The sequence below is a fragment of the Anabrus simplex genome, chromosome 3, assembly GCF_040414725.1.
Source record: "Anabrus simplex isolate iqAnaSimp1 chromosome 3, ASM4041472v1, whole genome shotgun sequence".
Lineage (NCBI taxonomy): Eukaryota > Metazoa > Arthropoda > Insecta > Orthoptera > Tettigoniidae > Anabrus > Anabrus simplex.
In genome coordinates, this window is record NC_090267.1 from 333,018,380 (window position 1) to 333,046,017 (window position 27,638).

A 27,638-nucleotide genomic window follows, 5' to 3' on the forward strand; every position below is an offset into this window, starting at 1 on the left:
GAACTACGACAAACCCCACTTTGTCAGTATACTGTAAAAAGGGCATATTAAAGAATTTATTTGCTGTATGAGTCCAAATTCCATAGTTTTGAACTTATACTGCTAAAAAAACTTTTCCCTTTGCGAAAATCAAATTATTATAAATATGTCTCTCAGTCATGGCCATCCATCAATGGCGGCTCATTTCAAATGACCACCAGCCATAAGACATAACCCGCACGGTTGCTAGGTAACAATGTCCGTCCGTCCGTCCGTCTGTCCGCCCAGCTCTTACATTACAGCCGGCGTGGTTGCTAGGGTTATACTTCCCTCACACATTTTGCGACGCTAGTTTTCGTAACGCAAATTTTCAATGATCTCCAGCCATAAGACAATTTTATGGTCAAAAAATCCGACTCGCATATATAAACAATACGAGTAAAGAACCGGAATCGCAGACATGAGGCTATTTGTGAATAATGTTACAATGCACCATATATACACTAGCATCCAAAAGTTAAGCATAATCACTAAACGAGGTCATACCCACAGGAACGTCAGACGGATTGCTGCACAAACGGAAGCTGAATCACACACCATATGCCACACAACTTGTAAAAAAAAAAAAAAAAAAAAACAACAGTGTCAGAAAGGTTCTGATAGCTAAGGTATACCTTTGACAACAACTAACAAAACTTGGCAATGTCCTCCACAACAAAATATGCTGTTAATAGGGTGTATGGTTACCTCTAACGGCCACACATGCTTCGCAGCGTCGTGGCATGCTCTTTATCAGATGGTCCATTAGCTCTTGTGGCAGTCGATCCCATTCCTCCGAAAGGGCAATGCGAAGGTCTTGGAGGGTCCTTGGTGGAGGCTGACGAGATGCAATTCGCCTCCCCAATGCATCCCAGGCATGTTCTATAGGATTCAGATCCGCAGAACTCCCCAGCCAGAAATTCATGCACCAGAGCAGCGCGGTGCGCACGGGCATTGTCGTCCATTAAGAGGAAATCTGGACCAACCGCACCTCTTGAAGAGTCGAACATGTGGTCTCAGTACCTCATCCCTCTATCTCCGAGCGTTAACAGTGTTCCTCGGGCCACCCACGAAGATGTGCAGGTCCGTACGGCCATTCAACATGACGTCGCTCCACACCATGACGCCACCACCACCATACTGGTCCCGTTCCAAGATGTTCCTGTGGTTGTATCGGCTACCCGGTTCTCTCCAGATTAATGTGCGACGGGAATCGTTCTGCAAACTGAAGCGGGAATCATCTGTGAAGAGCACATGCCTCCATTCATTCATTGTCCAGTTTCGATGTTGACGGCTCCACAGTAAACGGACCCGTCTCCGTGCTGGAGTGAGCGGGACGCACACCGCTGGATGTCGGGCAAACAGCCCTGCTGTTCTGAGCCTCCGGTACACAGTTTGCCGGGAAACGGCAACCACTGAGACGGCTGCAAGCTCCGCCGAAAATTGTCTCGCAGGTGCACTCCGATTTCGTCGGGCGGTTAAGGCCAGATATCGGTCCTGCTGTGAGATGGTTACCCTTGGTCGACCTGGTACTGGCCTACGACTAACATCTCCTGTGTCTGGAAATCGTCTCCAAAGCCAGAAAATGACAGTTTGTGACACATTCAAGGGTATGGCGACTTCGGTCTGTGTCTGGCCTGCTTCCAGGCGACCGAGTATTCTACCCTGCAAAATGGGGTTCAAATGGCGTCGTTGTGCCATTATGTTGTCACATTCACCACAAGGCTACACTTCGCACAGTATAACAGGGCAAACACGACTGAGAGAATATGGGGGCAGAGGCACTGGCTGTGTTTACCTTGCGGTTACGCCGCTAGTCAAAGCAGGGAACACTTCTTTCCTATACAGAGCGAACACGTAAGGTGGGCAGGTGCATATGTCGTGCGATTTGCTGTCTCTTTCCTGTTACCCTGCTTACTCGTAATTTACGCTTAACTTTTGGACACTAGTGTAGTAATTGTGAACGACTGCACAAAGATCTCGACAATGTGTAATGAACATAAGACAATAGTACGATGATAAACGAGATGAAACGTCAGACTAAGTTTCACCAAGTCCTCTTAGTTCTCATTACTGTATTGATGGGTAGGCTACCTTATAGGGATGACTGTGCAGTAAATAGGCTACCAACTGTAGGTGTTACTAGAAGGAAACATCTTCATTAATCACATTAATTAGGTTGTAAATAAAGATTACAGATAGATCTCTTCGTACGGTCATGAGCAAATTTAAGGGTAGTAGTAAGGATGCAAAGAAAAGTACGTATATTCGTAAGACGCCAATTAGAGTATGGTTCCCGTTTATGAGACCCTCACCGGGATTAGTTAATTCTAGAACTGGAAAAGATTGAAAGGAAAGCAGCGCGATTTATTCTGGGTGATTTCCGACATGAGAGTATTGTTACGACAATGTTGCAAACTTCGGGCTAGGAAGACTTGGAAATAAGGAGACGAGCTGCTCAACTAAGTGGTAAGTTCCAGGCCGTCAGTGGACGGATGGCGTGGAATGACATTAACAGACGAATAAGTTTGAATGGAGTTATTATACGTAGGAAAGAACATAATAATTATAATAAAGTTGGAATTCAAAAGGACAAATTGGGCCAAATATTCGTTTATAGGAAGAGGAATTAAGGACTGAAATAATTTACTAAGGAACATGTTCGATAAATTCAGACAGCCAAGAACAATGGCCGGGAGAATTCGTCGTGCTAACCATATGCCACCTCGTAATCTGCAGGCATTCGGGTCTCTTGTGACATGGGGTTTGATTTAGCAGTAGTAGTACATCCTCTACTAATCAAGTTAAATCACGTAGTCTCAAACATGGCCACAGACAAAAGCAATTAATGAGTGTGGGTGTGAGCATCATGGAATACTGTGGCGGAACAAACACAAGGACATCTTAACAATGCTAATTTGTGAGTTTACGGGCTCCTTTCCGGGGCCAATATAGCAGATGAAACTGCGAATGTTTGTCATAGCATTGCATATGCTCTACTGGTGTCAGAAGAGTACTTTTTTTCTTTTTCAATTTGCAATTTGCTTTAAGTCGTACATAGACATATAGGTCTTATGGCGACGATGGGACAGGGAAGAGCTATGAGTAGGAAGGTACTAACCGTGACTTTGTTTAAGGTACAGCCCCAGCATTTGCCTGGTGTGAAAATGGTAAACAAGTGAAAACCATCTTCAGGGCTGCCGACAGGGAGGGGGTTCGTACCCATGTCTTCTGAATGCCAGCTCACAGCTAAGCAAGCCAACTCGCTCGGTATAGTATTTCTTAAAATACAACCCCACTGTCGGCAGCCCTGAAGATGGTTTTCCGTGGTTTCCCATTTTCACAACAGACAAATGCTGGGGTTGTACCTAAATTAAGGCCACCGCTGCTTCCCTTTCACTCTTAGGCCTTTCCTATCCCATCGTCGCCATAAAACCTATCTGTGTCGGTGCGACGTAAAGCAAATTTTAAGAAAGACAACCCAACAGTTAATTTTTGCAAGGCCAGGTAATGCCGTTATCGCATAAAACCAGTAAGTTGATTTTCAACGTTGGCATTTAATGGCAGATACATACTCGTACTTTATCTTCCAGTATTACAAGCTTTGACGTAGCATATAAACTGTAGAATAGAGATCAGGTTAGAAGGCATTATCGTTTGCACAGTAAAAGCAAAGTAAGATGGTAGTTCACGTGACTACTGATATCGTGATCATAAGTAGGTCATAGTCACAGGACCTCCAGTTTTACGTGGAATTAGAACCACTAAAAGGCGACTATTTTAATTCCAAAACCACCCTCACATGCATCTGACCGGGAATCAAACCGCGGCCAATGCCACTCTGCTACCACGCCCCTTTGCTGTAAATACACGGTTCTACAAAACCAAATTTACCCAAAACATAGAAACAGTTAACAAGTCATACTAAAAGAACAGCCTTTTGCACTGCTCAACGAATTTGTAAAATGGTATCTCCCTTCAAGTACGCGAGGAACTGCGGCGTATTCATCGTTCTACATATCGTACAGACGCACACTTAAGGGCATAAAATGAAGTAATAAAAAATTCACAAACCAAGTCATGTAGAAATACATTCAAAGTGGACTTTTTCTCATACCTGCCGAAAGAAGCATGCAGATAATGGGTGCTCATCAGCCAGACCTCGCAAAGATATAGGCTAGTTCCAATCAAAGTAAACAAAACACCTAAATTAATTTACAGTAGATTTACACTATTAGACTATGTCCTCTTCATATCATATTTATAATCAATTTTACAATTTGCTTTTACGTCCCACCGACACATAACAGGTTTTACGGCGACGGTGGGATAGGAAAGGGCTATGAATGAGAAGGAAGCGGCCGTGGCCTTAATTAAGGTAGAGTTCCAGTATTTACCAAGTGTGAAAAATGGAAACTCACTCTGTCCCGAATGCAAGCTCACAGCTGCGCGACCCTAACCGTACGGCCAACTCGTTCGGTGATTTATAATAATAATAATAATAATAATAATAATAATAATAATAATAATAATAATAATAATAATGTAAATAATAATATAAATAAGTGTTAACTTATTTATTTATCGCATGACTGAGTGTCCGTTGTCGGCACATATGTAGCCTACTAATGTCGAATACACCAATGTGTCTGCTCAAGACTTAACGTCACCATCCGACGGACGAATCACCATCAACAACGTCATATGCCCTCACTCCATACGAACAGTGGGGAGAGGTACGGAATGGAATACGCCATCTTAGTGATTAGAAATTGTATACCACCACCTCTCATATTCTGCCGGCCAACATTCTGATAAAAACCAAACCAAACCCCATGGCACTACAGCCCTTGAAGGGCCTTCGCCTACCAAGCGACCGCTGTTCAGCCCGAAGGCCTGCAGATTACGAGGTGTCGTGTGGTCAGCACGACGAATCCTCTCGGCCGATATTCTTGGCTTTCGAGACCGAACATTCTGATAGGCCTAGTGATTTTTTTTTTCATCAGACCATTAAAGATTTGACGCCTTAGAAATCATGGAGACTCGAGGGGCAATAACAAGTTAAATTCACGGATGAACTCTCCAAACCGTTTAAGATAAAACAGGTCTGAGGCATTTCTAGTGCGTCCTGTAAGAGGTCATCAGAGACCGGAGATCGAAAATGACATAAGTGAAACCCACGATGGGATCACTTCTGGTTGTTGAAAATGCGCGCTCATGTCTGACCGTCTAGCCTTTGCGGACGATGCCGTACTTCTATCTTAACAACCCCTTTCCACGGCCACGATGCAGGTTGAAAAATTACAAAATGTGGATGTTAAAACTAAACTAAGAATTTCCTTGAGGAAAAAAAAAAAACTTTGACAAAAAGAATGCCAGGAACACAACTGCAACTAAATTTGAGTAAATCCACCATACTCAGAAATTTAAATACCTGGAAGATATTCTCTCCTTCAATGGGAATGAAAGAGATGCTGAGGAGAATGGAGGTGGCTTTCAGACTATGCCATGGAACTTACAAATGCAAGTTCATCTCCATTCAAACTAAATTAAAGTACGGTGGTCAGACGGAATGTCTCTATGCACCAGAAACCCTGACAAGAGTGACTAATTCAGTCATTGACAAACGAAGAGAAAGAAGATCCCTTAGAGAAAAACAAAATAGGTCCAAAGAAGAAGTCACTAAAGGAGCGACTCACCTCCTGCTTGAGACCAAATCAGGAGTTTTTGAAAGACTATATAACTAGTACTACTACGAATAAAAGGAGACAAGCTTCTATGGACATATCAAGGGGATGAACCCGGAGAGGTTGGCCCACAAGATACTGACCCTGCATGAATAACGGAGGACCCAACTTCTGTGTGACCGGGCGAGTTGGCCGTGCGCTTAGGGGCGCGCAGCTGTGAGCTTGCATCCGGGAGGTAGTGGGTTCGAACCCCACTGTCAGCAGTCCTGAAGATGGTTTTCCATGGTTTACCATTTTCACACTAGGCAAATGCTGCGGCTGTACCTTACTTAAGGCCTTGGCCCTTCCTTCCCATTCCTAGGCCTTTCCTATCCCATTGTCGCCATAAGATCTATCTGTGTCGATGCGACGTAAAGCAAATAGCAAACTTCTGTATGAGAGCCGGGCAAGTAGCTCAGACGGCAGACCTCAAAGTCGGCGGATTCGATCCCGACTAATAGGGGATCTTCAGGTAGACGGGTCACGGATTTTTCTCATATTTATGGTACGTGAAGGTGACCCCTTGAATACGAATGTCCCAAAGCCATTGGACCAGATATCCAGACACACTCGAGAAAATAGACTTGACAAATCCGAAGTGCCGTATAGCAATTTAACGTTATCAAAGTGTCAGGCAAACGCGTGGCTCAGTGGGCAGCGCTCGAATCTAGTAATCGGGAGATCACTGGTTTAATTTAATATTAGCTCAATGCAAATGCGATTTTAATGTCACATTAATATTATCAAAGACCTATTTATCCGAGTTAACCCTAATTCTATGTTTTTCTTCAAAATGCTAAATGATACATGTATAAACGCAACAAACGCTAAATGTACACACGAAAACGTGAAATTTATGATTTCAAACACTATTAAAAAAACCAACAACATTACTGACTAAATATAAACATGTAAGTTTCTGTATGTTGCTCCCTGCTAGGAATTGTTATTTGAAACCAGATATAGGAATACAAAGTATTTTCACGCACAACAAACATTTCTAATGAAAAAAAAAAAAACTTTCTTGTATGATGTATCTAAAGAGAAGCAGAAATTAATTCCACTTCCGGTTTATACTGTATATGAAAGATAAGCATCAAACAAGAAACCTTCGACCGCAATACAGACAACAAGGAGAGACTAACGTGTCTTCTTGATGGAAAGTGTTTCCCCAGTTAATTTTCTAACCTACTAGCAAAATTTACTCTGCTGAAAAGTGAACCATTATATTTCTCTTCAATGTTCTTTCGAGGAGTGTCTCCAGTAAGATATATGGCTCATTCATCACATACATTTTTACACTAGGACAGGGGAGCCTGTTATCCTTCGACAGGCTACTCAGGGGCTCACAGTTCGCGAGACAGATTTGGAACTGTCAAGAGTCTCAGCTATAAGAATTTGACTTTTTGTGCTCATCGCACTGTTGCCAGTGTTTTGTTTGTTCTCCCCCGCACCTCCCGGAAGAGAGATTCTGTGTGGTTTTATGTACTTGAAGAATGTGGACTATTTGGTTTTTATTTCTTATATGTACTTTGAGCTGACAATGTATTTTTTTGTATGTGTGCTGTGGCTGTTCTTTGTACATGGATGACGACCAAATGTCACAACAACGGTCAATACAAAGAAGAAAAGAGTCTCAGCTCAGCCTGGCACTGTATCAAATTTTTGCTGGGTTGAGTAGGTCAGAGAATAGAGCACTGTTCACCTGAGTCTGCGGGTTCGATTTCTGCTTAGTCCGGTGGTGTTTGAACGTGCTTGAATAAGTCAGCCTCGTATCGGTAAATTTAGTGACACGTAAAAGAACTCTCGTGGGACAAAACCATCTCGGTGTCTCCAAAAACCGTTCAGTAGTTAGTGGGACGTAAAACAATGATTATTATTATTATTATTATTATTATTATTATTATTATTATTATTATTATTATTATTATTATTATTATTTCTATCTTTGATCTCTTTACTGTTCAAATTCTACCGGTAAACTCGTAGTATGCCGGGCAGAGTGGCTCAGACGATTGAGGCGCTGGCCTTCTGACCCTAACTTGGCAGGTTCGTTCCTGACTCAGTCCGGTGGTATTTGAAGGTGTTCAAATACGTCAGCCTCGTGTCGGTAGATTTACTGGCACGTAAAAGAACTCCTATGTGACTAAATTCTGGCACCACGGCGTCTCCGAAAACCGAAAAAGTAGTTAGTGAGACGTAAAGCCATTAACATTATTATTAAACTCGTAGAGTTTTCTGACTCCCATGGTGTTAGATTTGCGAGACTTCACAGACCTTCATTCTCAAAGGGATGGAACCAATTTGAGCTCAGTTAATATTAGGAGATGTTCGTTGCTTTGCCTCTTATTTGCCACTTGGACGTAGAAACCAATCAACAATTCATAATTTGGTTGGTTTATTTCTTTGAATAGAGTAGTCTAAGCTTTCCTGAATCCAAAAATACATAATACCTCAGCTCAGCCTGGCACTGTTTCCAATGTTTGATGGGTTGACTAGCTCAGATAGTAGAGCACTGGCTACCTGAGCCTAAGTTTGCGGGTTCAATTCCGGCTTAGTCCGCTGAAAAAATAAATTAAAGAATAAAATACTAAAACAAACTAAATTAAATGGCTATTTAACTACCACTCCCTCTCAACTTTCAACTACCATTAGACATTATTAAATCTTTAGGAGTACTTTTGACAGGAATATAGAAGAGTTAGAGCAAATCAAACTCAACACACTTTTCTAATCGCCTAAAAGCCACAAGAAAGACTTGCAAAAAGTATATTTTTCTCTAAAATATTAGTACGGAACTAACCAACTTCAAATTAACGATTAATGTTATTGTTATTTTTTTACGTTCTACTATTTACATTGTTAGGGTTTTCGGAGACACAGGACGAGGCTGACGTATCTGAGCACCTCCAACTCGGTCACCTTCAGGTTTTGAGGGGGTAAATGTTTTCTTTCTGAAGGACATTTTTAATAGGTTACAATAGTTTTTAGATAAACTGCAAGTCTTTATTGCAGGTACCAGTGTTAATAACTTTATTATAAGAATAATGGTGACTCAAAAGTAATATCTTACGTGTACATTGTAATAAGGTTCTGTCAGATATGTTAATTTTTACATGTGCTTTGCTGCCATTTTCATACCTCTTGATGAACCAAAATAGTTACGTACGCTGATGTTATGGCAGTCTTGAAACACTCTTTCTTAAATATAAGCCTACAAAATGGGCCTTAAAAGGACAGTCACCACCTCTACGAATCCTTCAACAGCTACAACCAAACTCAACAAATAATAAGGTGCTGCCTGACCAGAGGCTTTTAGAAACAGTAAATCATCACCATTTTAGTCCGACTCGTTGGCTGAATGGTCAGCGTTCTGGCCTTCGGTTCAGAGGGACCCGGGTTCGATTCCCTGCAGGGTCGGGGATTTTAACCTTCATTGGTTAATTCCAGTGACCCGGGGGCTGGGTGTTTGTTCTGTCCCCAACATCCCTGCAACTCACACACCACACATAACACCATCCTCCACCACAATAACACGCAGTTACCTAGACATGGCAGATGCCGCCCACCCTCATCGGAGGGTCTGCCTTACAAGGGCTGCACTCGGCTAGAAATAGCCACACGAAATTAAAAAAAATTAAACAACCATTTTAGAGAAATGGCTCTTGTAAAAAGACTTCTGACAAATTAATGTACACTTGACACATCCCTCTGGATATGCGTCACGCTTGATGCCTTGTACTTTCCCTACAGACTGATTTATAATTCTACAGCCGAAGTCGAGAGCCATTAATAAAGATTGATTCTCCTCTACGTGCCAATTAGTGGGGAGCAAATCCCTGGGCCGGCCCGTCACATGCACATCACCATACATTCTATATTTCTAATTTTGATTTCGGAGGTCTAGATCATCACAGAATTTCTACCAAGAAGAAGAGAACTAGGGACTGTGAGTTTGATTCGAATATAGGAAGAGGGCCTTGCAGTTTAGAGGAGAGAGTAAAAGGCAAAATGATGAACTCGTATGATCTGTCACACGGTCAACACAAAAGGGTCAGCGCAAAAAGTAAGCGCACCTGAATTTGAAACTGAATATAAGGAGGACCAGCCGGTCTATTTTCACGAAACAAACTTGGAAATTAAGCTACATTTATTTAATAATCGAATGGAAATATGAATTTTTGTACTAAATCGAAGCCGTCTTGGGATCGAGAACAAAAAAAAAAAAGTGTATCTTATCTTTTATGAGCAAACCTGAACTTTGGGAGATAGTTATAATGAAATGACAAGAACTATTGTTATAAAATTTTAATAGCATATACCCGCGACATGAGAAACCTCCATGGCTCAAGCGGCTCTCACCGCTGGATACCGTGGTTCAAATCCCGGTCACTCCATGTGAGGTTTGTGCTGGACAAAGTGGAGGCGGGACAGGTTTTTCTCCGGGTACTCCGGTTTTACCTGTCATCTTTCATTCCAGCAACACTCTCCAATATCATTTCATTTCATTAATCATGCATTAATCACTGCCCCAGAGGAGTGGAACAGGCTTCGGCAGGCGGCACATTTCCTATCGTCGGCGCTAGACTGGGGCTTCATTCATTCCATTCCTGACCCGGTCGAATGACTGGAAAAAGGCTGTGGATTTCCATACCCGTGACATTTTCACATACCGTGTTAAAATTTCTAACAGATACCTCACATTTTTAAGGAAATGATGTTACTTCTGAGGAACCCTGGTATCTGGGAACATAAATGTCCGAGAATCAAACGCCTCGCATCGTCGGCGTCGTGAGATATTCTGCGCCACGATTACAGAGAACTCTTATTATTTATTTATTTTTGCTATTTGTTTTACGTCACACCGACACAGATGGGTCTTATGGCGACGATGGGAGAGGAAAGGCATAGGAATGGGAAGGAAGCGGCCGTGGCCTTATTCAAGGTACAGCCCCAGCATTTGCCTGGTGTGAAAATGGGAAACCACGGAAAACCATCTTCAGGGCTGCCGACAGTGCGACACTTGGATTCGAACCCACTATCTCCCGGATGCGAGCTCACAGCTGCGCGCTCCTAACTGCACGGCCAACTCGCCCTGTAGAGAACTCTCACACATGAAGTTAAATTATATATTATACAACGAATTTTACTTGTTTTACTCTTCTAATGTTATTGGCTTTACGTCCAAATACAACTTGTTGCGGTTTACGGAGACGCCGAGGTTCCGGAATTTAGACCCGCAGGAGTATTTATGTGCCGGTAAATCTACCGACACGAGGCTGACGTATGTGAGTACCTTCAAATAATACCGAACTGAGCCAGGATCAAACCTGCCACGTTGGGGTCAGAACGCCAGCGCCTCAATCGTCTGAGCTACTCAGCCCGGGCTTTGCTCTACCAGATGACAGAGTAAGCCGGATCTCTACTGACCGACCTACAGCTGAGTTTTCATTAATTCTGTCGAGTAAACACCAAATGTATCACCAGATATATTTTACATGCCCACATCGTACGACATGGAGTGTCAAATGGACCGCTTTCCACCCTTCAGAAATCCGATTACCTCGGCCAGGTTTGAACCAGCGATGTTGGGACTACCACTGATCCACAGAAGGAGCTACTATATCGAATTCAAGTTATACAAGATGCCCCCCAACATGTGGGAAGTAATCGGGCGGTGGATTAGTACACCCCAAAACAACACAAAGTATCTATGAATGAATATATGCCGTAAGGTCGATCGCATACGAGCTACGCCTGTGTTTGGAATTAACTGGAATGGGGGGGTTGTTCTTATTTAGGATGAAGTTTGGAATCAGGCATGCCGTTATGGACATTGCCAGCGCGTGGAACAAGGTTGGCATGTGATAAAGGCCACCACACAGAAAGCTAAGCTATGCTACGCAATCCAATGAAAAATCGCTCCAATGAAGTTATATTGAATGGCACACACAGACTGCTATGCTAAGCTACGCTAACCTAAACCATGTTGTTGTTTGAGTCATCAGTCCATAGACTGGTTTGATGCAGCTCTCCATGTCACCCTATCCTGTGCTAACCTTTTCATATCTACGTAACTACCGAGCTAAATTTTACAGATCGCCAAAGAGGCGACTTTCATAGCTGTCGCTGGCTTCACGCATGCGCACAATCACTTTTTTTTTTTGCCCGGCAGTCCTTTTATGCGTGTGGCTTTCGTGAATTACCTCAGTACAGTAGCTATTACAATGCTTAACTGTTACTGTGCTTGTTAATTATCATGGAAGTTAGACCAAAGGATAAAAGATTAATAATTTGACAGACAAGTATATTCAACCAAAGAGATATAACCATGAAAGACTACTGTTGGCACGAAATAAATGAAACTCTGGAAACTGATTGCTTTTATATACATTTTTACCCTACATTCTATAATTTGGGTACTTCATATTCAATTTTTGTTTATATCCTCAGTAACAGAGAGTTCGTGAAACTGTTCCTGATTTAGACGAAAGTTATTTTTAATTCTTAATCATTTCCATGCAATGTCTTAATCAACGATGGAATTCACCATGAATTATTCTCCCTGCAATTTGACGTATACAGAAATCTTCTCTTTCGGTTACTTTGTATTTCTTTGACTTCCACTACAGCGACCAATAAAACACCTCTTCAACTAACCCGCCATCTTCAAACGGCTGCCTAGCATAGTTTAGCTTAACTTTTTATTAGTGACACAGCACAACATAGCTTCGTATCGCTTAGCATAGCGCAGCTTAACGTAGCTTATCTTAGCTTTTTGTGTGTGGCGGCCTCACGTGTTCGAACGTGTCCGACAGGCAATGAGGTGGCGTGTTCACGCGTGCATTCAATTGCATGCAGGACATTTTGAGGAATTCTTGCATTAGAAAGCAGTATCCCTGCTGGTACACCAACACGGTGACAGCTATTCGACATGGGATGTGCGAGGTAAGGCTATTACCAATACTTCCCATACAAACTTTGGAAGACCTTAAGTCGTAAACGATTGACCGTAGGACAAATGTTCAAGGGACGTTTTGGGGTGCACTGTCCATCCCCAATGACTTCCCTCATGTTTAGCTGACCACACTGTATACTGGACATCAATTATCTCCGTATACTTTTAAGTAGAAAAGGACTAGTAATCCTCACTCAGTAGCCCATTTATATCTTCTATTTACATAATTAATTGGAATCATGGTTGAGAGAGAGAGAGAGAGAGAGAGAGAGAGAGAGAGAGAGAGAGAGAGATAGAGGCAGAGAGAGAATGTGGTCGGGCTGAAAGGGCATGGAGGAAAGCACACTGAAGATGACTGTACCCGAGGAATGAACAGTTCAACGTTCTAGCCCTATTTCGGTGGTCTTAGCCCTAGCGGCTATTGAGGTAGCCACAGTATGTACTGTAGTTTATAAACCATTATCAATCGATAGTTTAAAACAACCTCGAGGAACGTTTCACGGTATAACATTGGATTTACGTCCCACTAACTACTATTTTACGGTTTTCAAAGACGCCGAGGTGCCGGAATTTAGTCCCGCAGAAGTTTTTACGTTTCACGGTATGAATATTGACACTGAGCATAAAATAAACTTCTGTTTGAATTTAATGTTGGTTTAAGATAATCGAGACATAGTGTATGGTATTTTATTAAACACACGAATCCATAATATTAAAAAATACGACATTCTTGAGTCCCACTGAGTAATAAATTAAATTGCGCTGCAGTAATAAGAAAATCTGACTTGTTATATATCATGATACTGACATAAGCTAAAATGGAAGAGCACAAATTCTGACCAGTATCTGAATTCTGTATACCGGTATTTTTCTTTTGTGACCAACTGGGGAAAAAATCTGGCAATATGATCTGTATTCTCCATAATAACTACATGGTTAGTTATCTGAGTATTATGTAATACAGTTGTTGTAATTATGATGTCTGGGTTGTATGAAAGATAACTTTCCGTGTTTATGGTACTCGATAACAATTCGTGGAATGGCAACATATTCTTCCATCTTCATCTACGACACACACTCTAAATATCATACTTTCAATGCCATCTTTTGACAAGTGTTGAAACTACAGGGACTTCTGTTTTACCTCACAAATGGGACAAGCAAGTCCTTTCGGCAAGCAACCTATGTGCTGTCAATATATTACTAAAGCGGTTATATAAGGGTGGGATTTGAAAGTCCTAACGGTCAAGAAAGGGTTAATACTGCATTAGCAATATGGTATATGGTACAGAATAGAGATTGTGGAAAAGTCAGAAAAGGTAACAGCAGATTCTTACCCTGAGCACGACATACAAAGTGGAAAATACAACAATAAAGGTAGGTGTATTTAAGTGACTATCAGCAAACGTCAAGAGACGAACATAGTTAAGCCAGCAAGCAACTGTGAGCCCCTCCGTATGTACAAAAGAAGACTAAATTGGCGTATAGTGTAAGCTGGCAACAAGGTTAGGTTAGTCTGGGTATTGATTGAGCGAGTGGCTGTAGCAGGTGCGCGAGCTCGCCGGTTCTCCGCTGCCCAATAAATAACAGCCCACGTTAATTAACTGGACGTAGCGCGCTAACCCCCTCCCCCTTCCAACCCTTCTCTCTCTAAACCCTACTTTACTAACATACAGTAACACAGTAAAGGAAACTATACAGTCTACAATGAAATCTATTTATTGTGCAGATATTTGTCTCATCCAGTTAAGCTATTTCACGTTCTGTAATGCTTCATTTTGGGGCTAGAGATATAAAGGTCATCATTCCCGAGAGTTAATAGTAAATGGTGTATGATTTTATACTACCATGCTCATCAAATGTAAAAATAGTTCTTTGTCCAAAGTAGTTACAGGGGCTAGACAAGGCTGCAATCTTTCACTGTTTCTGCTCATAGTAGACCTGTACACGGATCACTCACTGAAGGGTATAACATGGCAGGATGGGATTCAGCAGGGTGGAAATGCAGTACGCAATTTCGTTTATGCCCACAACTTGATTTTAATGACACTCTACTGAAAGCTTTCAATCAAACATCTTGGAACCTTGAAAGAGGTGCAGTGAGTATGGTATAAAAACGAGTATTTCCGAGACTTAAATGATGTTAGTACGGAAGAAAACTAAGAGAATTTAATGTCAGGTCAGGAATATAGGACTGGAATAGGTAGATTATTTGAAGTATTTGGAATGTATATTCTCCCAAGATGGTAAAATACCAAATGAAATCGAATCTAGGTGTAGTAAAGCTAATGAAGTGAGCACGCAGTTGCAATCAACGGTATTCTGTAAGAAAAAAAGACAGCTGACGGACGAAACTATCCTTACATTGGTCTGTTTACAGAACAACTTTGCTGTACGGGAGTGAAAGCTAGGAAGACTCTCAATATTTTATTGATAAGTTGGAAGTAACGGACATGAAAGTAGCGAGAATGATAGCTGGCACAAACAGCCGGAAATAATGTCCGGAGGGTACTCTGAATAAGAAGATAAAGGCTAAGTTAGGAATAAACTCGATGGATGGAGCTGTACGCTTAAACAGATTTCCGTGGTGGGTCATGTGAGGCGAATGGAGGAGGATGTGTTACCTAGAACAGGATAGGACCCGGCCATAAAGGGTAGGAGACAGACGGAGACAAGGCGACGATGGTAGACTCAATTTTGAGTGATTTGACGACAATTTGAAATTGTCATCCATAATTCAAATTAAGGTTCTAAATCTCCTTGAGATAATCGTCTTATGTCTGGGCTACGGGATCCTCGGCGCAAATGTGGAGGTAGCTGCTAAGCCAAAGCTCAAAAGGTTCTATCCAAAACCTTGTGGACCTTCACTGCCTACCACGAGGCTACCCTAACAATTATCCTACGGTACCGATACTAAGCGTGTACATTGAATGTGGATCATCACGAACACGTCCGGCTCCATGGCTAAATGGTTAGCGTGCTGGCCTTTGGTCACAGGGGTCCCGGGTTCGATTCCTCATCATGACGCGCAGGTCGCCTACGGGAGTCAAATCAAAAGACCTGCACCTGGCGAGGCGAACATGTCCTCGGACACTCCCGGCACTAAAAGCCATACGCCATTTCATTTCATCACGAACACCACATTAAGGTGTCAAGTAACTTGTAGGTTTTTAGCGTAAAACTCGCTCAAAGAAAACAAATTAGCTCAATTTTATTCTACTAGAGGCATGTCTGAGTAGGCAGGTTGTCACGTGTCGTAACTCGCGCAGGGGCACTGATAACGCGGACACAACCACAAATGACGTCGTGTGTATGCGAAGTCAGGGGGTTAACACAAAATGAGAGTCGGCAATACGTATTGTAACAAGTAGCACAAATGAGTGCTACAGCAGACTCGTGCAGTAACTAATAATGCGACATTTGTGCTCATCTCTACATTAGTATTTAGCATTACATCGAAGTGCTGTCGAAATGAATTTATGTATGCGTTGTTGGAGCCTGTGTGCAGATCGTGCCGTTGGAAATTCAGAAAGGTAGCTGTGTTGAAACTAAATTTGAACTAAACCAATTCGTAACTTACTGTATACTATGTGTCATTTCATACGTTCACGTTCTTCAAAATAATGTGGAGCTTAACGATATTGTAGTTAGTTACTGCACTCCTATCCTACCAACATTAAAATGAAAATACCACCATAAACGTTTTTCAATGGACGCAAAATAATTGTTTAGATACTTACCAGTACGTCATTCTTGCAATGGGGCAACATTCTGTCCCATAAAACATGCCTGTCCTGCAGATCTGTGACAGGTACACGGGCATTTTACTACCACAGTACCCTAGAAACCTGCTTCCTCACACTATCTCTGTGCTGAAGTTCACAGAAGCGTCACAGCCGTATGTCAGATGGAATCCGAGGTAGTTGAAGACACCTATCAATACTTATCGTTCCTTTAGCCTGCATTCCACACTCAAGATATTCTGTCTTATGACATAATAGCTTCTCACTCCGCAGGTCTGCATGCACGGAACGCTAACCTTACGAAAATCAGCGTGTAGAAGCTTTTTTCTGGCAAACTATATGTGATGCCATATTCTGATATATCTAGGTAATTTAAGGCTTTAGCTACACGCCAGAACAATAAATTTATCGCGATGATGCAACAAAGTGCCTAATAGGGACCACAGTAAGTACCTACAGTAAATGTTAATATAAGAAAAGATCTTCAAAGGGATTCTCACATCACCGAGATTGTAAATAAAGGTTACATATATCTTCATATATTTATGGAGGCCATTTAGAAATTGTAATAATGATGTGATGGCGTATACGTCATTGGTAAGATCCCAATTAGAGTATGGTTCCAGTGTATGGGACCCTCACCAGGATTACTAGATTCGAGAACTGGGAAAGATACAAATGAAAGCAGCAGGGTTCCTTCGAGACAATTTCCAACAATAATAGTGTTACGAAAATGTTGCAAACCTTGGGCTGGGAAGACTCTGGAGACTTTCTCGACAAAGCGGCATGTTCCGAGCTGTCAGTGGAGAGATGGCGTGAAATGACAGAAGTAGGAAAGATTATAATACGAAGATAAAGTGGGAATTCAAGAGAACAAATTGGGACAGATATCCGTTTATAGGAAGAAGAATTCGGGATTGGAGTAATTTACGAAGGGAGATGTTCGATAAATTTCGAACTTCTTTGAAATTATTTAAGGAAAGAGGGGGTAAACAAATGATGAGAAATCATGTCATTTGGGCGACGGCACTAAATGTAGGTCAATGATGACTGTAACCTGGGTTGTGTAATAACTAACGCTGACAAAAGTAAGGAGATATAAAATGCAGACTAGCACAAGCAAGGAAGGCCTTGCTGAAGAAAATAAATTTTCTCACTTAGAACACAAGTCCAGGAATTAGACATATGTTTTAAAGACTATCGTCCGGAAGTGAAACATGGACAAAAACTCAGAAAGGAAGAGAATATAGCTTTTGAAATATGGTGTTACCGAAGAATTCTAAAGGTGAGAGGAGAACCATCTGGCAAAATCTGACCACAAGAGATAGAATGATAGGACACATGTCAAGATACCCAGGACTTGGTAGGAGGAGACCAAGAGGTGATGGTGGTGGTGATTATTGTTTTAAGAACTACAACTAGGGAACCATCCTCTATATAACACTAATCAGAGGGAAAAATGGAAGGGATCTGACACTTCGAAAAATGAAAGCCCTCGCAAACCTAACAGCGTCGGGGTCAGAAAAAAAAAGAGTTGACCAAGGGAGGTCGGATAGGATAGATGAAAGTGAGGAGCCTGGCACTAGTAAGTGGAAGACATGCCAGGACTCAGCTGAGGGCTCCGTGGTCGCCAACCCACGCTCCAAAGTTCAGAGCCCCTGAGTCCCCCTTTTAGTCGCCTCTTACGACAGGCAGGGGATACCGTGGGTGTTATTCTACTGCCCCCACCCACAGGGGGAAGGAAACCAAGACATGAACTAGTTGTAATATGTAGTAGTTATATAGAAATTAAAAGGTCAGCACAGGACAGGGCGACACAGAGGGCAGTCTATGCACTGATGATACAAGCAACAGCCGCGAATACAAGTACAGGTTTTGAATAAGCGACTATGTAAAATGAAAATGTGCAACAAAATTGCTGAAAAATCAGCAATTTGACCATTTAAATATCAATTCCGATCCTTCAAGTGCGGTACCGTTAGAAATATCTTGTCCGAGATTATGGTACCAGAAAGGTTCTCCTACAACCCTTAGGGGACAAAATTAATCGGGGTAGCAAATGTGAGAATTTCTTAAGTTGCTTCATATTGACTGCTGAATGTAAATTCCGACCCATGTGCGTATCAGAGAATAGAGAATCTTACGCCCGACATAACGTTACCATTCGGTAGACTTAAGAAAATATAATTAGGGTGACAGTTATAATGGTGTATGAAATGTTGAAAATTACCAAACTATGCTCGAGCTATATAATTATGCATCCGCATCGACAGGAGACCAGCCTGATAAGTCAGTTCGCAATCTATAAGTCAGTTCGCAATCTATAAATAAGAGTTTTGTCTGTACATTGCTCAGAAATTAAAAGGGATGGTATTTCTGTGTCGGTCGTGCCCACAGCAACAAGGAAGTGCACTATTTAATTTTCCGTAATTTCTGTTTTTCAGTCGGTATGTATGTATGTATGTATGTATGTATGTATGTATGTATGTATGTATGTATGTATGTATGTATGTATGTATGTATGTATGTATGTATGTACGCGCATCACGAGAAAACGACTGAAGAGAATTTAATGAAAATCAATATGCAAAGTCGGGGAATAAGTCGCTACAATCTAGGCCATAAATAACTTTATTCACGCTGAGAGAAAAGGTAGTTTAGGGGAAGGCCTGAAATTTAAATTCCAAATGTGTGTGTTATTAGTACCGGTAGACCTATCTTACTTAAAATCGGTATGCAAAGTCAGGGAATAAGCAGCTACAATCTAAACCATAAATAATGGCATTCACGCCGAGAGAAACGGTAGTTTAGGGGAAGGCCTAAAATGTAAGCTTAGTTCTCAAATATTTATGTTATTAGTGGTCCTATCGATAAATACTACATAACTAAAGTTATATAGTATTACATTTTCTATCATTAATGTATTATACATTTTTACCGTACCGGCTACGATAACAGAGATATTCATGAATTTGGATTTTTGTTGCCAAGTCCATATCAGTGCCAAGTCACGAGAAAAAGGGTAAACAGAATTTAATGAAAATCGGTATGTAAAGTCGGGGAATAAGGAACTACAGTCTACGCTATAAATAATTTTATAAGACGCCCTAATATCATCATCATCATCATCATCATCATCATCATCATCATCATCATCTGTTTACCCTCCAAGTTCGGTTTTTCCCTCGGACTCAGCGAGGGATCCCACCTCTACCGCCTCAAGGGCAGTGTCCTGGAGCTTCAGACTCTTGGTCGGGGGATACAACTGGGGAGAATGACCAGTACCTCGCCCAGGCGGCCTCACCTGCTATGCTGAACAGGGGCCTTGTGGAGGGATTGGAAGATTGGAAGGGATAGGCAAGGAAGAGGGAAGGAATCGGCCGTGGCCTTAAGTTAGGTACCATCCCGGCATTAGCCTGGAGGAGAAGTGGGAAACCACGGAAAACCACTTCCAGGATGGCTGAGATGGGAATCGAACCCACCTCTACTCAGTTGACCTCCCGAGGCTGAGTGGACCCCGTTCCAGCCCTCGTACCACTTTTCCAATTTCGTGGCAGAGCCGGGAATCGAACCCGGGCCTCCGGGGGTGGCAGCTAATCACGCTAACCACTATACCACACAGGCGGACCGCCCTAATATCACGGAGTCGAAAGAAAACTAAATGTGAAGGCCTACAATATAGAAAGGTCATAAAATTGATCAACAATAACAGGGCATTGACAATTGTTTGTTGTGATTAGCTTTGTGTCTTCTGTTGTCACTCATCTCCGATAGATGGTATTACTGCTGCGTACCGAGTATTTTTTAAATTTGCTTTACGTCGGACCGACACAGATAGGTCTTATGACGACGATGGGATAGGAAATGGGTAGGAGTGGGAAGGAAGCGTGACCTTAATTAAGGTACAGCCCCAGCGATTCCCTGCTGCGAAAATGGGAAGCCACGGAAAACCATCATCAGGGCTGCCGATAGTGGGGTTCGAACCCACTATCTCCTGGATTCAAGCTCACAGCTGCGCGCCTCTAACCGCACGGCCAACTCGCCGGTCGTACCGAGTATAACAGCCTGAATATTGGCGGGAATTAGCTGGGGAGTTGGATAACATTCTTCTTTGGCATGCCATTCATCTAGTGCATACATGTTCTGATACTACTGGTACGTAACACACTGGTTCATCACAGGATTCGGGCTATTCAATCCTTACTCTGAGGCACTGTTTGGAATGAGCAGTGTGCATATTTAACGGAATAATGGCAGAGAAGTGTTCACGGCTGTCTGCTGCCTGGTCATTCCAGCACTGGCACTTTAACTTGTTAGATCGGCACCGTAGTACTGTTCGTTAAAAGTGAGAAAATGTGCGGGTTTTCATTTGATCGAATATTTTATATGACAACGTTGCTTTCAATCGCTACATTCCTACTGACGTTTTTTAATGACTTATGTTGACTTCAGTTAGGAAAACCACAAAGCCAGTCTTTCTGAGAATCCCGTAGCGGAGCACGGGTAGATCAGGTAGTAAATAATATCAATAACATAGCAGCCGCAAAGATAATAATCAGTTAGTCTGTTTTTATGTTTCCTATTTATGTATTTATTTACTGACATGACAATTGCCCGCTAAGACGACACTTGTTTCTCATTATCAACTAAGCCAGACTTGTCACAAGACGCTGTCACGAGAAACAAAAGGGACATTCCCTCTCCTATTCCTCACCAGGTTTTATGTTCAGCCGTAAACAGTATTCAACAGGACTGTTTTCCAATCCTAAACTAACCGCTGGAGCGTGGACGGTGACTCGCATGCCATCACATCATCAGCATACAAAGCAAAGTCACCTCCGTACAGGTCACGAAGGCCCTTGGAGGAGTGGAAGGTAAAGGCTTCCACCATTGTTAACCTCGGCATGTGATGGGGGTATATTGGTTAGCTCTGCGTCCGGCCGCCGTTGCCCCCAGGATTTAACCTGGTACTCATTTTTGGTGTAGGCTGAGCGAACCTCAGGGCCATATGCACCTCCTGAAGTGGAAAACTCGTTTCTTAAATTTTACGACTTCCTGACGAGGATTCGAACCCTCGTCCTTCCGGGCGAATCGAGCACGCCTCTCATCAGCATACAACAAATGTAAAATACTACCTTCCTACATAAATATGCGTAAGAATAATATATCTGAATTTTCCATTTAAACTGATCGATGTTTAAAAGTTTATTATTAATAATAAATAACAATCGTAGGGTACACAATTACATTTTGTAGAAAAAGCAGAAAAGGACAACAAAGTTTATCACAATCTAAAATCTCATTTCCAAATTTAGTCTACTGATGCAGAAGTCAGGAAGCTAAAATCCTTGAGGTCCTCCTCCTTAGGCTCTTATGGAACAATCCTGCATGGCATGCTTCACTGTTTGTCTATCGGCTGCACAATCGCACTTTGGTGGTAGCTTGTTCCACTTGAATAGAGCCCACATGATCTCCAGAGTTGGTAATGATCCGGTTTCGTCTTGACCATATCCCGCAAGATAAATCAAATCCAGGAACTTTAGACAGATATGACTGATGGCATATCTTGAAACTCCCGAGGAGCGAAAATCTTCCAATCAAGGGACCACTTTCAAACTATGTCAAAGTTCTCGCTGATTAGTCTCGCAGCTGTTTTCATAGGAGGCTGCCTTGAACGAAGTCTGGTTAAGACAACCGTCAGGTATGTCAGCATGAATAGGAAGATCCTGATTTTGGAACATCTTCTGGTACTTTTGACCAAAACATTACACCTGCGGAAATAAGGAGGAGGAATGTAGTTCAGAACTGGAACCCAATGAGTAGGGGTGCACTTAAATGGATCGGAGATCAATCTCATTGTTTTGATTTCAACACCAATCTTCCTGATGTAAGGGCTGTTTAACCACACGGGGGCATAGAATTCAGCTTTAGATAGAAATAGGCCAATAACCGAAGAGCGACGAGTTGAAGCATTAGAGCCCCATGTTCTTTCCCATAGTTATCAAATGTTTGAAGGATAACGTTCTAACCAAACTGACACCCAGTCATGAACGTTATGAAAGACCACATTTCTCACGATAGCGGTATTCAAGTTACCCTAATAGACCCTGCAGTGAGTCGGTTAATCTACCGAACAGCTAACACTCACTGCCATACACAACTTCTGGTATGATCTTGAACGGTAACTATCGCAACAATTTTTTCCGAAAGACAAGGGGGAACATATTTTCAACATTTATCATTCCAGGAAATTGAAACAGTGATGCACCTAGATCAGAGACAAAAGAAGTCTCTAATCAATAGCCAGATGCAACTCTTCTGGCAGTGAAAGCCCTACGGCATTAGTCTTTAGCCAAACGAAGTCTCTAATCAATAGCCAGATGCAACTCTTCTGGCAGTGAAAGCCCTACGGCATTAGTCTTTAGCCAAACGAAGTCTCTAATCAATAGCCAGATGCAACTCTTCTGGCAGTGAAAGCCCTACGGCATTAGTCTTTAGCCAAACGAAGTCTCTAATCAATAGCCAGATGCAACTCTTCTGGCAGTGAAAGGCCTACGGCATTAGTCTTTAGCCAAACGAAGTCTCTAATCAATAGCCACATGCAACTCTTCTGGCAGTGAAAGCCCTACGGCATTAGTCTTTAGCCAAACGAAGTCTCTAATCAATAGCCACATGCAACTCTTCTGGCAGTGAAAGCCCTACGGCATTAGTCTTTAGCCAAACGAAGTCTCTAATCAATAGCCAGATGCAACTCTTCTGGCAGTGAAGGCCCTACGGCATTAGTCTTTAGCCAAACGAAGTCTCTAATCAATAGCCAGATGCAACTCTTCTGGCAGTGAAGGCCCTACGGCATTAGTCTCTAACATCACGTTAAAATAATATGGTTTAAAATCGTGATCAGAGTTTCATATCACAACTATTAAGTAACAGCGTGCTCAGGAATTTTCCGCAACGGAGGAAGAGGTGGGTTGCATGCCCTATCACCCTTAGTCGAAGTTAATCTCATATCTGGCATTTGTTTTTACAAAATTAGAAACACGAGCCCTTTACAATACATAAAAATACTACAAAAAGCATTAAATATCATGCTACAAAGGCAGGTGTTAGCCTGGATAGCTGGAAAGTCCAAAATTAGAGACACGAATGCAATATTCCTGAAGTCTTTTTATCACACTCGTCCAAGGCAACAGCTGAAGAGGCGAGTCCATTTATGCAGTCAAGTTTAGCGTTGTTGTAAGTGCCTCTCAACGATATCTTTAAGAGCCAGTTGTACCTCACGCACAGTTTTACAGTGGCCATAATCATGTTATTGGTTTACGTCCCACTAACTACGGTTACTTTTTTCAGAGACGTCGCGGTGCCGGAATTTCGTTCTGAAGTTTTTTGATATGCCGGTAAGTCTACCGACCCGAGGCTGGCGTATTTGAATATATTCAAACACCACTGGAGTGAGCCAGTATCGAACACCCCAACTTGAGCTTAGAAGGCTAGCGCTCTACAGTCTCGAGTTACTTAGCTCGGTGAACGCACTGTTTTGGAAGTTATACTGTCGTGTCTGGAGAGTAATAATAATAATAATAATAATAATAATAATAATAATAATAATAATAATAATAATAATAATAATAATAATAATAATAATAATGTTATTTGCTTTACGTCCCACTAACTACTTTTTTAAGGTCTTCGGAGACGCCGAGGTGCCGGAATTTAGTCACATAGGAGTTCTTTTACGTGCCAGTAAATCTACCGACACGGGGCTGCCGTATTTGAGCACCTTCAAATACCACCGGACTGAGCCAGGATCGAACCTGCCAAGTTGGGGTTAGAAGGCCAGCGCCTTAACCGTCTGAGCCACTCAGCCCGGCCAGTAGTAGTAGTAGTAGTAGTAAACATGGAATTCAAGGTAGCTTAACACCAAGTTGCCAACGGCCATACCATGTTGAATACACCGGTTCTCGTACGATCACCGTGGTTAAGCAACATTGGGCGTGGTCAGTACTTGGATGGGTGACTGCTTAGGAACACCACGTGCCGTTGGCTCAATTCCCTTTCTGCCAGCCCCGTGGTGTAGGGGTAGCGAGCCTGCCTCTTACCCGGAGGGCTCGGGTTCGATTCCCGGCCAGGTCAGGGATTTTTACCTTGACCTGAGGGCTGGTTCGAGGTCCACTCAGCCTACATGGTTGGAAATGAGGAGCTATCTTACGGTGAGATAGCGGCCCCGGTCTAGAAAGCCAAACATAACGGCCGAGAGGATTCGTCGTACTGACCACACGACACCTCGTAATCTGCAGGCCTTCGGGCTGAGCAGCGGTCGCTTGGTAGGCCAAGGCTCTTCAAGGGCTGTAGTGCCATGGGGTTTGTTTGTTTTTTTAAACCAAGTTCTGTGGCAACTTTATTAATCTCTTTCTTTCTTAATCCGTTTACCTCCAGAATTGGCTTTTCCCTTCCGACTCAGCGAGGGATTCCACCTCTACCGCCTCAAGGGCAGTGTTTTGGAGCGTGAGACTTAGGGTCTAGGATGGAACTGGTGAGGAGGACCAGTGCCTCGCTCACCTGCTATGCTGAACAGGGGCCTTGTGGGGGATGGGAAGATTGGAAGGGATAGGCAAGGAAGAGGGAAGGAAGCGGCCGTGGCCTTAAGTTAGGTGGGAAGGAAAATCACTTCGAGGATAGTTAAGGTACTTATAGTACCCCTCTACTCAACTGACCTCCCGAGGCTGAGTCGACCCCGTTCCAGCCCTCGTACCACTTTTCAAATTTCGTGGCAGAGCCGGGAACCGAACCCGGGCCTTCGGGGGTGGCAGCTAATCACACTAACCGCTACACCACAGAGGCGGTACTTTCTTAATCTCGCCATTAAAATTATTTACATTGATGCAACATCTCCGAAACCTAGATGTGGTGAACTTAGTAGCCATCTAAACATGAGAAGAAGTTTGAATCGTACAGTTCACTTATTATACGACTTCTCTCCGTTACTGAATGAGTTGAGAATTATCTGTGGAAGTTCCCTTCAACGTTGTTCTCTCTTCCTTCCATTTAGCAAGACAGTGGAGAGTTTGTATCTACGAACATAGGGATGGTACTGATAGGTCCTTTTCCTACTAATTTTCATCCTAGCGTTGTCAATTGGTTTTAGAGCCAGACACTGACATCTTCATAAACCTCCACCACCTTCTCCTTCTTTTATTATTGTTATTATTATTATTGAAAACCTACAACCTGTTTTCCAGTCAATGACCGGGTCAGGGATGGGATGAATGAAGCCGCCATCTTGCGGCGAGGATAAGAATTGTGCCGGCTGCCGAGGCCTTTCGCACTCCTCTGGGGCAATGATTAATGACTGACAGATGAAATGAAATTATAGTGGAGAGTGTTGCTGGAATGAAAGATGACAGGGAAAACCGGAGTACCCGGAGAAAAACCTGTCCCGCCTCCGTTTTGTCCAGCACAAGTCTCACATGGAGTGACCGGGATTTGAACCACGGTATCCAGCGGTGAGAGGCCGGCGCGCTGCCGCCTGAGCCACGGAGGTTCTTCTTCTTCTTCTTCTTCTTCTTCTTCTTCTTCTTCTTCTTCTCATTATCATTATTATTATTGACACTGTATAGCTTATTTGAAGATAAACCACACATACTCAAATTATATGGCCTATGCTAGGCGACTTACTTGTTGGTTTAGATTGCGCCTGGATGGCAGACTCAAATCCACATGAAGGTCCTCCATTTTAAGCTGTATTTAAGCAGCTTTTAGAAGTTCTCCACTGTTGGATTTGAGGAATGGAGCGAAGTCTGCAGTTAAAATTATATTTACTCCATAGTACGTAAATATACGTTCTGCTGCTCTAATTTGTCACACGTTCCAGATGGCACGAAATATTTTAAAACTGTAGAATTCTTATCGCACATTTATTTTAAACATAAGTTCATGAAATAGCGTGATCGAAACCAACGTTCAAGGTATTAGGTCGTGTTACGTACATATAGTACGTGTTGAAGAGATGTTAAGGAGAGAACAAAAAAGGCCATCCGGAGACCAGCGGGATCAGTACCCAAAACCTCCGGATTTCGCGCCCGTTGCTCTACCAATTGATCTAAGATCATATTTGTTCTGTTGGAAAGGATCTAAGCTACTGCGCTAGCACTACTGCCATCACCCTGCAGAGTGCGTGCAAGCCGCCCTTTGTGGGCCAAGTCAATGAATATTGAATTTTTACGACCGCATTGTAATCGAAAGAACTTTCAACCTATTAGGTCGGGTTACGTACTTATAGTACGCATTGAAGAGATGTTAAGTACAGAACAAAAATTGTTGTGGGTTCGGATTCGACTGGTGTCCGGTTGGCCATTTTTGTTCTGTACTTAACATCTCTTCAACACATACTGTAAGTACATAACACGACCTAATAGGTTGAAAATTGATTTCGATTACAATGCGGTCGCGGAAATTCAATATTCAAATAGCGTGATATTTCACCACTTTCACAGAATCGTATTTGATCATAAAACTTACTCGATACACTTTAGAGAGCCCGATTTTATCGTCTCCCTTGAAAAACCAATTCCTGAATTTCGAGCCTATTAGGTCCCTCTAAGCTCCCTCTGTGGATCAGTGGTAGAGTGTCGGCCTCCGGATCCCAAGATAGCGGGTTCAAACCCGGCAGAGGTAGTCGGATTTTTGAAGGGCGGAAAAAAGTCCATTCGACCTCCATGTCGTACGATGTCGGCATGTTAAAGATCTCTGGTGGCACATTTGGTGTTTACCCGACAAAATTCATTAAATCTCAGCCATAGACGCCCAAGAGAGTTTCGGTTTGCTTGGTCTGCTATCTAGTGGGCCTAGAGTAAAACGGAACGTCGAAATTGACGAGCAGACAGCCAGATGGCGTCAAATTGAAATGTCTGCACACGGTAGCTGAGGCCATACTATTATTATTATTATTATTATTATTATTATTATTATTATTATTATTATTCAGCATTCCACATTTCCAATCATGCACGCCAGTTTTTCAACAACGACGCAGCGCACGTACTTTACACAATCGTTCGTCGTAGCAGTATTTAAAACCGGTGAGTTAAGAGTGGGAGCAAATATAATTTCTGAACAGCTAGATTTCCACTAGGTCACGCACTTTTTTTTTTTTAATATTTGTTTTACGTCGCACCGACACAGAGAGGTCTTATGGCG

General features: G+C 42.5%; 1 protein-coding gene and 1 non-coding gene across 7 annotated transcripts in view; one reads left to right on the top strand and one right to left on the bottom strand.

Annotated features, from left to right (window-relative positions):
* exd (extradenticle) overlaps positions 1 to 27,638 on the bottom strand; it is a 706,865-nt gene that overhangs the window by 121,513 nt on the left and 557,714 nt on the right. The gene's annotated exons all lie outside the window — the stretch shown is intronic.
* On the top strand, positions 24,370 to 24,488 carry LOC136867566 (5S ribosomal RNA). Its single transcript, XR_010859741.2, has one exon. It is a non-coding gene; the product is annotated as a 5S ribosomal RNA (ribosomal RNA).